Source organism: Pseudophryne corroboree, chromosome 7 (genome assembly GCF_028390025.1).
Source record: "Pseudophryne corroboree isolate aPseCor3 chromosome 7, aPseCor3.hap2, whole genome shotgun sequence".
Classification (NCBI taxonomy): domain Eukaryota; kingdom Metazoa; phylum Chordata; class Amphibia; order Anura; family Myobatrachidae; genus Pseudophryne; species Pseudophryne corroboree.
Genome location: NC_086450.1, coordinates 366,147,569 through 366,161,666, shown reverse-complemented (window position 1 = coordinate 366,161,666; position 14,098 = coordinate 366,147,569).

Below are 14,098 nucleotides of genomic sequence, written 5' to 3'. Positions count from 1 at the left end.
GAAAATGATGAATATTAAGCCACTCCACTATCCACCCCTCCCCTACGTATTAAACACCCCCTACCACCCTGGAAGTCATGTACCAGGGCCCCTTTATTCAGCCCAATGCCCTATTCTGCCAGAGCCGGCCCTAGGCATAGGCAAACTAGACAATTGCCTAGGGCATTTGGGATGTCTAGGGGCATCAGCAGCTTCTGCTGATTATAATGATATGCGGCATGCCTATATTCTGTGTGTAGCATTTCATATGCAGATACAGCCACAGTCTCTCACAGTATATAGGCATGCTGCATATCATTTTAATCAGCAGTAGCTGCTTGTGCTTCCTAGCCACATACGAATGCACATAAGTTGCATTTTCAACAAGAAAAGTCACCCGAGGTTAGCATTGAGACAAGATTTATGAGGACACATCTGTATCCAAGCAGAGGCAGAGGTCACAGTGTTAGCGGCTGTGTGAGTGCTGTGTGTGAGTGGGTTGGTTGTGCAGTAGTGTTCGGCATATGTGTGAGGGGCATTATGTGGGTCATGTGTAAAAATGCATTAATAATGTGCAGCAAATGTGTAAGGGGCACTATGTGTGTCACTATGTGTATAAGGGCATTAATAATGTGCGGCATATGTATAACAGGGTACTACTGTATGTGTGTCATTATGTGTAAAGGGGTACTAATAATGTGCCGCAAATGTGCATGGGGCACTATGTGTGTCATTATGTGTATAAGGGCATTAATAATGTGCAGCATATGTGTAAGGGGCATTATGCATGTCATTATGTGTATAAGGGCATTAATTATGTGCGCATATGTGTAAGGGGCATTATGTGTGTCATTATGTGTATAAGGGCATTAATAATGTGCGGCATACTGTATGTGTAAGGGGCATTATGTGTATAAGTATTAATAAAGAAGGTCATAATTTGAAAGGCGCATTATATTTATAAGGGCATTAATAATGTGTCTCATATGTGGAAGGGGCATAACTGTGTGGTTCTATGTGTATAAATGCATTACTAATGTGTGTCATTAATTATGTGCATAAGTTGCTCTACTGTGTGGCGTAATGTATAAAAAAAAGCACTACTGTGTGGTGTAATGTGAATAAAGAGCAATTAAGTGTGGTATAATGTGAATAAGGGGCACTACTGTGAGGAGTAATGTATATAAGGTATAGTGGTACTACTGTGTGATATAATGTGAATTAGGGACACTATCGCATGATAAAATGTGAATAAAGTTGTAGTACTGTGAGGCGTAATTTGAATTAGGGGTACTAATGTGTGGCCATGCCTCTTGCCATCAAAAACACACCCCTTTTTGGGCTGTGCGCCGACTGTTCTTATTTAAAATATAGGGGATAGGAAACTCAAAATAAGGACTGCTATGGGTGAGGGGTGATGGTGCTGGGAAAGGGGTGCACTGTCAGAGGCAGAACTAGCGGTGATGCTAGGGGGCACCAGCCAAAATCTTGCCTATGGAATCATATTGGTTAGGGCCGGCTCTGCATTCTGCAGTTTAGTGTTCTCCCTCCCGTCCCATCTATGCAATAAAGGAGTAACTAGCAGAAATTACTGCTCCAGGTCCAACATGCTGAGCGGAAGATAGAGCACCCCCTACCATCTGTGGGTCATCAAAGCTGCCGCTGATAGCACCCCTACCGCTGCAGGATGGGTAGGGGCCCCAGTGCATTGCTGTTCCCATGGGCCTACACTGCTGTTAAGACGGCCCAGGCTGGAACCACAATCTCTGGCTAGCCCAACGGTCAGCATGCGGACTAACAGAGACTATTCCTACTCGTGACACCCATAGAGTGGGAATAAAACATGTGGTGAGCGCAGCAAGCCAACAAGCCTGCAAGGGGTTTTGTTGCGCTCGCCCTCCCTTCCTGGCAGGTATTATGGAGGATGGGATTCCGTGGTCGGTATGGTGACCTCCGGGATCCCAAACGTCGGTCTCCCGATACCAACCCATTTGCAGCCACCCACTAAGCAGGGATTTTTTTAAATTTCGATGCCTATGGGGGTGAAAGGGGGTAAAATGTTCCTCCCAGCAAACCTTTGCCTCATTGAAACCAGGCACACCAGCTAATTATTATTATTATTATTATTATATTTATTATCATCATCATCTTACTGTTAACCTACATGAATATTTTTGAGGTGTGGGAGGAAACTGGAGCACTCACAGGAAAAGTACTGTATATACTAGAGATGAGCAGGTTCGGTTCTCAGAGAACCAAACCCCCGGACTACATGTCACGAGCCTGGATCCAAGTCAGGATCAGGTTTTCCCGCCTGACTCGGAAAACAGAACGAGGCAAAACGTCATCATCCCGCTGTCGGATTCTCGCATGGTTTGGATTCCATATAAGGAGCAGCGTGTCCCCGCCATTTTCACTCCAACATTGGAGAGTGAACATGTCTCCGTTCTCAGTGGTAGTGTCTTGTGCTGCATCAGTCCAGTCACAGTGGTGGTGTCCTCTGCTGCCATATGTCCAGTGGTGCTGTATAAGTCCAGTCCAGTGGTGCTATGTTGTGCTGCATCAGTCCAGTGGTGGTGTCTTGTGCTGCATCAGTCCAGTCACAGTGGTGGTGTCCTCTGCTGCCATATGTCCAGTGCTGCTGTGTAAATCCAGTCCAGTGGTGGTGTGTTGTGCTGCATCAGTCCAGTCACAGTGTTGGTGTCCTCTGCTGCCATATGTCCAGTGCTGCTGTATACGTCTAGTCGATTGCAATGGTGCTGTGTTGTCCTGCATCAGTCCAGTGGTGGTGTCCCTGTGCTGCCGTATATGTCCATTGATACTGCCGTATATGTCCAGCGGTACTGCCATATAAATCCAGTGATCCTGCCCTATAATTCCAGTGTTTCTGCCGTATAATTCCAGTAGTACTGGCATATAAATCCAGTCCAGTGATACTGCCGTATATGTCCAGTAATACTGCCGTATATGTTCAGCGGTATTGCCGTATAAATCCAGTGATCCTGCCGTATAATTCCAGTGATACTGACGTATAATTCCAGTGGTACTGGCATATAAATCCAGTCCAGTGATACTGCCGTATATGTCCAGTGATACTGCCGTATATATCCATTGATACTGCTGTATATGTCCAGTGATATTGTTGTATATGTCCATTCATACTGCTGTATAATTCCTGTGATCCTGCCGTATAATTCCAGTGGTACTGATGTATAAGTCCAGTGATCCTGCCATATAATTACAGTGGTACTGGTGTATGAATCCAGTCCAGTGATACTGCCGTATATGTCCAGTGATACTGTTGTATATGTCCATTGATACTGCTGTATAATTCCAGTGATCCTGCCATATAATTCCAGTGGTACTGGCATATAAATCCAGTGATTCTGCCATATAATTACAGTGGTACTGGTGTATAAGTCCAGTCCAATGATACTGCCGTATATGTCCAGTGATACTGCCATATATGGCCATTGATCCTGCCGTATAATTCCAGTGATCCTGCTGTATAATTCCAGTGGTACTGGCGTATAAATCCAGTCCAATGATACTGCCGTATATGTCCAGTGATCCTGTCGTATATGTCCATTGATACTGCAGTATATGTCCAGCGGTACTGCCGTATATGTCCAGCAATACTGCCGTATAAATCCAGTGATCCTGCCGTATAATTCCAGTGGTACTGGCGTACAAGTTCAGTCCAGTGATCCTGTCGTATATGTCCAGTGTGTCCAGTGGTACTGCCATATAATTCCAGTGATACTGCTCTCTCTCTCTCTCTCTCTCTCTATATATATATATATATCTATATATATATCTATATATATATATATATAGTCAAGGAAATCCCTCCAGCAAACCGATACATTACCGGGTGGAAGAAAAGCAGGCGGCACTCCAAGGTCTTTCAAACTAAACTTTGTATTAAAGATTTACAGCATAATGCAGTGGCAACGTTTCAAGACCATGCTGGTCTTTTCGTCAGGCTGTGCATTTAGAAAACGAAAACAAATACAATTGGCAGAACAGTGATTAAAGTGCTTACCTGCCTTATATATCAGTGTGCATAACATGCGGTGTCTCGCGGAGTCCCGGGCCGTCGGCTTCTGGGTGCGTCAGTCCGTCGCTCCGTTCGTGACCTCATGGTTGCTGGGCAACCCTGTGAAGCCTCGGGTCCCGTCGCGCCGGGAGAGCTCGCAGTGCTAGAAGGATAATTAAATTGTGAATTATTGGTGCAGTGACATAAAGTAATATGACAGTGGTGTATAATACTATGACAGTGATATATAATAATGTGAAGCATTGATATTGACCAAATAAACTGTGCTTTTAAAATCACAAGATTGTAGCTCTATCTGATTGGCTGGTACTTGCATGCAAATTAATTGAACTCTTAGTGCAAACTGTTATGTATACTTCTAATTAATAATTATAATTATTTTAGTAATAGATGCATGCTAATATATTATATGATGAGCTGTTATCAAGTTAAAAAGGTGTTCCAGGTGAATTTTTCATTTAGTCCGTTTGGTGCAAGAGCTCCCAATAGGAATATCCATTTGGATTCACACTTGTTTAGTAGTTTCTGACGGTCTCCTCCTCTTGTCAATGGTGGAATATGGTCTATGATCTTACATCGAAGATCTGATAGATGGTGTCCCTGTTGACGATAATGCCTTGCTACAGGTTGGTCTATATTCTTTCCTTCCAATGCAGCCTTAACCGCTGATCTATGAAGAGCCATACGGTCACGTAGATTTCTTATAGTTTGTCCTACATAGATGAGTCCACAAGGACACGTGATGGTATACACTATGAAGGCTGTAGTGCATGTTATCACGTGTTTTATTTTATATTCTTGTCCTGTTAGTTGGTTGACAAAAGAGTTTCCTGGTTCCATGTATTTGCAGGTAGTGCATGATATGCATTTATAACATCCTGGTTTTTTGGTCATGCCAAAAAGTGTGGTATTTGATTTTGAAGTGACATAAGTTTTTACTAAGCGGTCCCGGATGCTTCTGCCTCTTCTATAACTGGGCATGATGCGAGTATTCTTAAAAATTGGTAGCTCATTGTCTCCTGTGACAATAGGCCACAGGGCTTTAGTTGCTTGTGGGATCACTGCGCTGGCTGTGTTGAAGGTTGTCACAAATGGTATCTTATTTTTAACTTCTTTTCTTTGTTTATTCTTGGGTTGCAACAGATGTTCTCGTGACATTCGCTGTACTTTGTTTTTTGTTTCTATTAATTCCTTGTGGTGGTACCCTCTAGAGGCAAATTTATCCACCATGGTTAACAAGGCTTGTTCTAAATCTTTTGGATCACTTGAAATCCGGGCTGCTCTGATCATTTGTGAGCGTGGTAATCCTTTAATCAAGGCCGGTGGATGACAACTGCTGTGTAATAACATGGTGTTTCGGTCTGTACTTTTGATGTATAGGGAAGTTTTCAGTGTTCCCTCCTTGATGCTTATAGTAACATCTAGGTAATTGATGCTAGATGTACTAACTTGATGTGTGAATTTTATTGGATGATCCATTTGATTGATGTTAGAAATTAATGAAGTTAAGGTTGATAACGGACCTGTCCATATTATCAGCAGGTCATCAATATATCTAGTATATAATGATATATATTTTGAAATTTCTGGATCCGAGAAAAAGAAAATTTGTTCTTGCTGAAACATATATACATTTGCAAATGACGGGGCCACATTGGACCCCATAGCGCAACCTTTGGTCTGAATGTAATATTGACCATTATGTAAGAAATAATTTTTAACCAGGGTGTTTTGCAGCAACTCTAAAAATAACGGAATGGGGATCTCTGTGAACTTATATTTGTGTAGGAACAATTCCATGGCTATAAGTCCTTCTTGATGAGGGATCACCGTATATAGACTTTTTACGTCTAATGTACACAATATGGTGTTTTCTGGCAATTGCGTTAGGGATTGTAACTTTAGTAAAAGTTGTGTGGTGTCTTTCAAGAAGGTAGATTGTTTGGAGATCAGAGGTTGAATAAGGCCATCTAGGAATTTGGATACTGGCTGCAACAAAGACCCTCTGGCTGAGATAATGGGGCGTGGGGGTGGATTGTTCACATCCTTGTGAAGTTTTGGTACTGTATATATTATAGGAGTGATGGGGTATTCTGTACTTAATGCTTTGAATGTTCTATTGTTGATTTGTTGTGTATCGTGGGCTTGTTTTAAAATGTCGTCCAGTTGTGTTTTATACTTCTCAGTCGGGTTGTTGGACAATTTACTGTAAGTGCTTGTGTCCAATAATAACTTGTCTATGTTGTTAATATAAATGTCTGTGTCTTGCAGCACAATGCCTCCTCCTTTGTCCGCTGAGCGGATTGTGATGTTGTTTAAGGCCGACAGTTCTTTAAGAGCCTGGTGTTCTTGTTTGGTAAGATTCGAGCAAATTTTAGGTTTTGCCCCTTGATATTTGCTTACTGAGTCATCCAAGAGTCTATTATAGGTTTTTAAGGAGGGATTGTTGGAAACCGGATCAAAGGAAGATCTCTTATATATCAATTGTTGTTTGTGGTCCACTTGGGTGGGAGTGATCTGATGTTGGAAGAATTCTTTAGTTTTTAACGTCCTATGGTGTCCATAGAGATCTATTTTCCAATTCAATTGATTATGGTATGTCGTGGGGATAAATGATAATCCTTTGTTTAGGACCGCTGATTGTGCTGCAGTTAAAGAATGAGACGATAAGTTAAACACTATTTCTTCTTTTTTGTATTTATTGGCGGCTTGGTAGATTCTTTGGTTTTGACCACCTCTCCTGGTTCTTCTGTAGACCGATGGTCTGCCCTTGTTCTTGAAGCCCGATCTAAAGGGATGTCCGGAGTTTTGGTGGGGTCATCAGAGTCGTTGATGTGGAAGTCGCTGTCGCTGTTTGATTGAGAGCGATGTCGAAGATTAGTGTTTCTGGAATCTCTTTTATCTCTCCACGATACTTTTGAACGAGATCTGGAGCGGCCTGTGTTGAAATCAGTACCACTTAACCATCTGTACACTCTGAATTCTTCATAGTCTGTTTGTACAGTAGTGAGCTTTTTGTTTTTAAATTTCAGGAGCTCTTGTCTATAATTGTTGCATTGGGTCTCCATTTTGGCCCACATGGTTTGATGTTTTTTGTCATCTAGTATTGGCTTGTATGTGGTAGTTGAGATGTCTAGTTTTTCTTTTGTTTCTTTGAGGATTCTGCCCGACTCCTCGATCACGAGCAGCATGAGATCGAAGCTGCATTTATTTAATATGGATATCCATTTGTGGCAAAAGCTTGCATTGTTGCGGCCGATGGTGGGGGTGTTTCTGATGCGAAAACCCCGTGGTATCATTTTTGCTCTAAAATAATTGGAGAGCGATGTCCCATGTAGAAGATAGTCAGTTTCTTTGTTTCTTAATTTCAAAATGGTGTTGTATATTTCATCCACTGTAGGGGCATTTTGCACAGGGTGTAGATCAGCACCAAATAATACGGTGTCTGCATGTTCCTGTGTGAGTGTCAGAGTTTCATCCAAATGTGATTTGAGGTCTATAAATGATTTAACCTCGCTGTAAGCCATTGGTGGATCTTTTTTTTGTAAACGTGGATCCTGTTGCTGGATGATTAAGTTCACCTGGAAATAGTTACCGATGGTATCGATGGTAAGCCGGAAAAAACTGAAAGCAATTGTATATGTCCAAATATTGTGATGTAATATACCCGTGTGAAAAACGGGAAAATTGATATTGTTCCGGTGCCTTGATCCTTAGGGGTACAGGCCTGTACCTCAATTGTATAGGATTGTGTTTATCCGGCACTCTGGATGATAAACTTGATTGTGCCCGGGTGCCCTCCTATTTGTGCATACAGTCAAGGAAATCCCTCCAGCAAACCGATACATTACCGGGTGGAAGAAAAGCAGGCGGCACTCCAAGGTCTTTCAAACTAAACTAACACCGCATGTTATGCACACTGATATATAAGGCAGGTAAGCACTTTAATCACTGTTCTGCCAATTGTATTTGTTTTCGTTTTCTAAATGCACAGCCTGACGAAAAGACCAGCATGGTCTTGAAACGTTGCCACTGCATTATGCTGTAAATCTTTAATACAAAGTTTAGTTTGAAAGACCTTGGAGTGCCGCCTGCTTTTCTTCCACCCGGTAATGTATCGGTTTGCTGGAGGGATTTCCTTAACTGTATGCACAAATAGGAGGGCACCCGGGCACAATCAAGTTTATCATCCAGAGTGCCGGATAAACACAATCCTATACAATTGAGGTACAGGCCTGTACCCCTAAGGATCAAGGCACCGGAACAATATCAATTTTCCCGTTTTTCACACGGGTATATTACATCACAATATTTGGACATATACAATTGCTTTCAGTTTTTTCCGGCTTACCATCGATACCATCGGTAACTATTTCCAGGTGAACTTAATCATCCAGCAACAGGATCCACGTTTACAAAAAAAAGATCCACCAATGGCTTACAGCGAGGTTAAATCATTTATAGACCTCAAATCACATTTGGATGAAACTCTGACACTCACACAGGAACATGCAGACACCGTATTATTTGGTGCTGATCTACACCCTGTGCAAAATGCCCCTACAGTGGATGAAATATACAACACCATTTTGAAATTAAGAAACAAAGAAACTGACTATCTTCTACATGGGACATCGCTCTCCAATTATTTTAGAGCAAAAATGATACCACGGGGTTTTCGCATCAGAAACACCCCCACCATCGGCCGCAACAATGCAAGCTTTTGCCACAAATGGATATCCATATTAAATAAATGCAGCTTCGATCTCATGCTGCTCGTGATCGAGGAGTCGGGCAGAATCCTCAAAGAAACAAAAGAAAAACTAGACATCTCAACTACCACATACAAGCCAATACTAGATGACAAAAAACATCAAACCATGTGGGCCAAAATGGAGACCCAATGCAACAATTATAGACAAGAGCTCCTGAAATTTAAAAACAAAAAGCTCACTACTGTACAAACAGACTATGAAGAATTCAGAGTGTACAGATGGTTAAGTGGTACTGATTTCAACACAGGCCGCTCCAGATCTCGTTCAAAAGTATCGTGGAGAGATAAAAGAGATTCCAGAAACACTAATCTTCGACATCGCTCTCAATCAAACAGCGACAGCGACTTCCACATCAACGACTCTGATGACCCCACCAAAACTCCGGACATCCCTTTAGATCGGGCTTCAAGAACAAGGGCAGACCATCGGTCTACAGAAGAACCAGGAGAGGTGGTCAAAACCAAAGAATCTACCAAGCCGCCAATAAATACAAAAAAGAAGAAATAGTGTTTAACTTATCGTCTCATTCTTTAACTGCAGCACAATCAGCGGTCCTAAACAAAGGATTATCATTTATCCCCACGACATACCATAATCAATTGAATTGGAAAATAGATCTCTATGGACACCATAGGACGTTAAAAACTAAAGAATTCTTCCAACATCAGATCACTCCCACCCAAGTGGACCACAAACAACAATTGATATATAAGAGATCTTCCTTTGATCCGGTTTCCAACAATCCCTCCTTAAAAACCTATAATAGACTCTTGGATGACTCAGTAAGCAAATATCAAGGGGCAAAACCTAAAATTTGCTCGAATCTTACCAAACAAGAACACCAGGCTCTTAAAGAACTGTCGGCCTTAAACAACATCACAATCCGCTCAGCGGACAAAGGAGGAGGCATTGTGCTGCAAGACACAGACATTTATATTAACAACATAGACAAGTTATTATTGGACACAAGCACTTACAGTAAATTGTCCAACAACCCGACTGAGAAGTATAAAACACAACTGGACGACATTTTAAAACAAGCCCACGATACACAACAAATCAACAATAGAACATTCAAAGCATTAAGTACAGAATACCCCATCACTCCTATAATATATACAGTACCAAAACTTCACAAGGATGTGAACAATCCACCCCCACGCCCCATTATCTCAGCCAGAGGGTCTTTGTTGCAGCCAGTATCCAAATTCCTAGATGGCCTTATTCAACCTCTGATCTCCAAACAATCTACCTTCTTGAAAGACACCACACAACTTTTACTAAAGTTACAATCCCTAACGCAATTGCCAGAAAACACCATATTGTGTACATTAGACGTAAAAAGTCTATATACGGTGATCCCTCATCAAGAAGGACTTATAGCCATGGAATTGTTCCTACACAAATATAAGTTCACAGAGATCCCCATTCCGTTATTTTTAGAGTTGCTGCAAAACACCCTGGTTAAAAATTATTTCTTACATAATGGTCAATATTACATTCAGACCAAAGGTTGCGCTATGGGGTCCAATGTGGCCCCGTCATTTGCAAATGTATATATGTTTCAGCAAGAACAAATTTTCTTTTTCTCGGATCCAGAAATTTCAAAATATATATCATTATATACTAGATATATTGATGACCTGCTGATAATATGGACAGGTCCGTTATCAACCTTAACTTCATTAATTTCTAACATCAATCAAATGGATCATCCAATAAAATTCACACATCAAGTTAGTACATCTAGCATCAATTACCTAGATGTTACTATAAGCATCAAGGAGGGAACACTGAAAACTTCCCTATACATCAAAAGTACAGACCGAAACACCATGTTATTACACAGCAGTTGTCATCCACCGGCCTTGATTAAAGGATTACCACGCTCACAAATGATCAGAGCAGCCCGGATTTCAAGTGATCCAAAAGATTTAGAACAAGCCTTGTTAACCATGGTGGATAAATTTGCCTCTAGAGGGTACCACCACAAGGAATTAATAGAAACAAAAAACAAAGTACAGCGAATGTCACGAGAACATCTGTTGCAACCCAAGAATAAACAAAGAAAAGAAGTTAAAAATAAGATACCATTTGTGACAACCTTCAACACAGCCAGCGCAGTGATCCCACAAGCAACTAAAGCCCTGTGGCCTATTGTCACAGGAGACAATGAGCTACCAATTTTTAAGAATACTCGCATCATGCCCAGTTATAGAAGAGGCAGAAGCATCCGGGACCGCTTAGTAAAAACTTATGTCACTTCAAAATCAAATACCACACTTTTTGGCATGACCAAAAAACCAGGATGTTATAAATGCATATCATGCACTACCTGCAAATACATGGAACCAGGAAACTCTTTTGTCAACCAACTAACAGGACAAGAATATAAAATAAAACACGTGATAACATGCACTACAGCCTTCATAGTGTATACCATCACGTGTCCTTGTGGACTCATCTATGTAGGACAAACTATAAGAAATCTACGTGACCGTATGGCTCTTCATAGATCAGCGGTTAAGGCTGCATTGGAAGGAAAGAATATAGACCAACCTGTAGCAAGGCATTATCGTCAACAGGGACACCATCTATCAGATCTTCGATGTAAGATCATAGACCATATTCCACCATTGACAAGAGGAGGAGACCGTCAGAAACTACTAAACAAGTGTGAATCCAAATGGATATTCCTATTGGGAGCTCTTGCACCAAACGGACTAAATGAAAAATTCACCTGGAACACCTTTTTAACTTGATAACAGCTCATCATATAATATATTAGCATGCATCTATTACTAAAATAATTATAATTATTAATTAGAAGTATACATAACAGTTTGCACTAAGAGTTCAATTAATTTGCATGCAAGTACCAGCCAATCAGATAGAGCTACAATCTTGTGATTTTAAAAGCACAGTTTATTTGGTTAATATCAATGCTTCACATTATTATATATCACTGTCATAGTATTATACACCACTGTCATATTACTTTATGTCACTGCACCAATAATTCACAATTTAATTATCCTTCTAGCACTGCGAGCTCTCCCGGCGCGACGGGACCCGAGGCTTCACAGGGTTGCCCAGCAACCATGAGGTCACGAACGGAGCGACGGACTGACGCACCCAGAAGCCGACGGCCCGGGACTCCGCGAGACACCGCATGTTATGCACACTGATATATAAGGCAGGTAAGCACTTTAATCACTGTTCTGCCAATTGTATTTGTTTTCGTTTTCTAAATGCACAGCCTGACGAAAAGACCAGCATGGTCTTGAAACGTTGCCACTGCATTATGCTGTAAATCTTTAATACAAAGTTTAGTTTGAAAGACCTTGGAGTGCCGCCTGCTTTTCTTCCACCCGGTAATGTATCGGTTTGCTGGAGGGATTTCCTTGACTGTATGCACAAATAGGAGGGCACCCGGGCACAATCAAGTTTATCATCCAGAGTGCCGGATAAACACAATCCTATATATATATATAGATATATATATACCCTGTTGCAAAGCAGATTACTGAGGCCATAACAACTATGCTGGTGTTAGACGTGCGTCCGGTATCCGCCATAAGTGCTGCGGGACTGCAGTGCCAACCCTAGATGGGCCAGTTGCTTTGTGTCACTTAGCTTAGTCATACAGCTACCTCATTGCCCTCTTTTACTTCTTGGCATGATGTGCTGTTTGAGTACTCTTTTTTTTAAGTGCCATCCTGTCTGACACTACAATGTTACTCCTAGATGGGCCAATTGTTTGTGTCGCTTAGCTTAATCATACAGCTACCTCATTGCACCTCTTTTTCATTTTTACATGATGTGCTGTTTGGGGCCTAGTTTTTTTAAGTGCCATCTTGTCTGCCACTGCAGTGCCACTCCTAGATGAGCCAGGTGTTTGTGCCGCACACTTGTGTCACTTAGCTTAGTCCTACAGCAAGCTTGGTGCACCTCTTTTTCATCTTTGCATCATGTGCTGTTTGGGGCATGGTTTTTTAAAGTTTCATCCTGTCTGGCAATGCCGTATAAGTCCAGGGGTACTGCTGTATTAGTCATGGGGTACTGCCGTATAAGTCCACCAATTGCAGAATTTTTGAAAAATGACGGGCGTGCAGGAGATGCTGTCAGTGGACTGAAAAATTGCGGGACACTTTCGACATTCAGCCACTGCATGCCACTACTAGATGGGCCAGGTGGTTGTGTCGCTTAGCTTAAGGTGGGTACACACTAATAGATATATCTGCAGATCAATTGATCTGCAGATATATCTATGGACGGATCGGGCAGTGTGTTGTGCATACACACTGCCCGATCCGTCGGTGGGACTGACGTCATGAACTGGGCGGGCGTGTACACACGCCCGCCCAGTTCAGCTGTCAATCACCGCCGGCCGCCGCAGCATGTGTACGGGCGGTCGGCCGACCGCCCCGTACACACACAGCGATGCGCCCATATATCGGTAGATATATTGGCCGTCGGCTGTGCTGCGCGGCCGACGCAATACGTCTGTGAACGACGGAGTTCACAGACGTATCGGCCGTACACACTGGCCGACGGTCCCACGATATATCAGCCGTTCAAGAGAACGGCCAATATATCGACCAGTGTGTACGGGCCTTTAGTCATACAGCAACCTTGGTGCACTTCTGTTTTTTCTTTGCATCATGTGCTGTTTGGGGACTAGTTTTTTAAAGTACCATCCTGTCTGACACTGCAGTGCCACTCCTAGATGGGCCAATTGTTTGTATCGCTTGGCTTAGTCATACAGCTACCTCATTGCACCTCTTTTACATCTTTGCATGATGTGCTGTTTGGGGCCTTTTTTTTATATCTGCCCTCCTGTCTGCCACTGCAGTGCCACTCCTGGATGGTCCAGGTGTTTGTGCCACACACTTGTGTCGCTTAGCTTACTCATACAACAACCTCATTGCAATTATTTTTCTTCTTTGCATGATGTGCTGTTTGGGGCCTATTTTTTAAATATGCCATCCTGTCTGCCACTGTAGTGCCACTCCTAGATGGGCCAGGTGTTTGTGCCGCACACTTGTGTTGCTTAGTTTAGTCATACAGCTACCTCGGTGCAACCTTTTGGCCTAAAAACAATTTTGTGTGGTGTGAGGTGTTCAGAATAGACTGGAAATGAGTGGAAATGAATGTTATTGAGGTTAATAATATCCCCAAATTCTGTGATTTTAGCCGTTTTTATGTTTTTTTAAAAAATAATCCAGATCCAAAACCAAAACCAAAACACAAAAGGGTGGTTTTGGCAAAACCAATCCAAAAC